Consider the following 2,342-nt stretch of genomic DNA (forward strand, 5'->3'; position numbering starts at 1 on the left):
CCAAAGAATTAATCACAGGTTGAGTGAGGTGGTAAATTTATTTTCAGCACTAAAATGATATGATTCAAAATCACACAAAAAATATTTTAAAATAAAAGATGAATGTTGAAATGGCAAAAATACTGTTAAAAATAAAAATCATTTGTTTTACCTGTAAACTGTTCATCATATTCACAAATGAATGTATTTGGTGTCACATTCCTGCAGTCCCCATGGAGACAGAGATGTATTTGACAGTGTCCAATTATTTCTGTACAATTTTTGCCTACTGAAAATGAAAAAAAGATTTTTTTAAGCCATGTGTCTATTTATAATCATGTATCACAAGTTCACATTATATGAAGGACTGTCATAATGTTTTTGAAGGTCCAAATTAAGAAATATAAATGGTTTAGTGAAACAGTATTCGTATGGATAAACTCAGGACTGTATAATCTTTACATAGATATCTGCTATTAGATGATTAAGTGGTGCATTTTAACTGCCAATGTTTTCTCTTCCTGTTTTTAAATTAAATTTTATGTTTATTTTTAGTTTACATTATTCATTTCCACAATATTTGGAGTTACAAATTTTCTCCCCGTCTTACCACTACCCACCACAACAAAGCAGAGATTCCACTGTATACCCCCTACCCCAGTCTTATCTCTCCTATATCCTCCCCCATACCCCTTCTGACTTTCCAGTAGGGCAAGACAGATTTCGGTAGCCCAGGGAGTGTATATCTTATTTCCAAGTTGTAGGTAAATAATAAAAATAATTATACATATACATACATATATACATATGCATATATATATATATATATATATATATATATATAAACATTTCATTCTAAAACTTTGGATTCCATATTCTTTGCCTTCCTCCCTCATCACCCTCCCTTACTGGGAAGACAAGCAATTCAATATAGCTTGTACATGTGTAGCTACACAAAAAATTTCCATTGTGGATACATTATGAAAGATTGTTTATATATGTCCATTCATCCGATCGCACCCCCATTTGTTCTATTCTGTACTTTGACCGTGTCCCTTTTCAAAAGTGTGTGGTTCCAAATTCCCTCCCCCCAACTTGCCCTCCCCTCCATCACCTCCCCTCTCATCCCTTTCCCCTATACATTCCTGTAAGGTGAAATGCCCTATTTAGTGCATATCATTCCCTCCTTAAAACAAATTTAATGAGAGTAAAATTTTCACCCATTCCATTTTGCCTTCCTGTTCTTCCCCTCCATTGTAGCAGTTTTGCCTTGCCTCTTCCATATAAGATAATTCACCCCATTCGTTGGTCCCCATCTCCTCTCATTATATTCCTCTCTCACCTCTCAATTATACTTTTTTTGGTAATAGTTGACTTTTTTTATTAACACACATACATTTACTTGTCTTCTGGCTTGTTGAAGCAGTAGGTTAGACAACACTTGCCACAATAATGTCGTCAAAATGGTTAGCCACAAAGACTCCAGCACCACATTCATCAGAATGGCACTCTCATCGAAGGTGGCTAATCTTACCATTCTCATCAACCTTGTAGTACTTCAGAACAGCAAACTTAACCTTCTTTCTCTTATGCTTGCTCTTTTTTGGAGTGGTATAAGACTTCATTCTCTTCTTTGAACCACCACGAAGCCTCAGAACAAGATGAAGGGTAGATTCCTTCTGAATGTTGTAGTCAGACAAAGTACGTCCATCTTCCAGTTGCTTGCCCACAAAAATCAATCTTTGTTGATCAGGTGGAATACCTTCCTTATCTTGTATCTTGGCCTTGACATTTTCAATAGTATTTGACGGTTCAACGTCAAGGGTGATGGTCTTCCCCGTCAAAGTCTTCACGAAATTCTGCATCGTGGCACTGGGTCCACCCGGTAATGGTGGATCTGAAAGAGCTCAATTACACCTTTTAATTAGCATCCCTTCCTATTCAATTGGTCCTATGCCCTCTGTCTATGTGAACCTGAGCACATATGTTACACACACTCACATTTGTATGCATATGACCATATAACCTCCCATATAGACATATATGTATGTATACACACATGTATGTATATATGTGTGTGTATGTTTATATATGTATGTATGTATATGTACCTTTATATTCCTTTCAACTATTCTCATACTGAGAAAAGTTTCATAAGTTACAGTTAATGTTTATATATTTGGAATATAAATAGTTCAACTTTGATAAGTTCTTTATGATTTCTTTTCCCTGTTTACCTTCTCATGCTTCTTGTATCTGAATGGCAAATTTTTTATCCAGCTCTGTTTTTTTTTTCATCAAGAATGCTTGAAAATCCTCTATTCCAATGAGTGACCATATTTTCCCCTGAAACATGATACTCA

At 35.3% G+C, this 2,342-nt stretch overlaps 1 pseudogene; it reads right to left on the reverse strand.

Moving 5' to 3' along the window:
• Positions 1-1,377: 1,377 nt before the first annotated feature.
• LOC138148074 (ubiquitin-ribosomal protein eS31 fusion protein-like) lies at positions 1,378-1,885 on the reverse strand (annotated as a pseudogene).
• Between the last annotated feature and the right edge of the window lie 457 nt (positions 1,886-2,342).

This window comes from Petaurus breviceps, unplaced genomic scaffold, assembly GCF_028583685.1.
Source record: "Petaurus breviceps papuanus isolate PSGF00001 unplaced genomic scaffold, PetGlider_PUasm1.0 90822, whole genome shotgun sequence".
Classification (NCBI taxonomy): domain Eukaryota; kingdom Metazoa; phylum Chordata; class Mammalia; order Diprotodontia; family Petauridae; genus Petaurus; species Petaurus breviceps.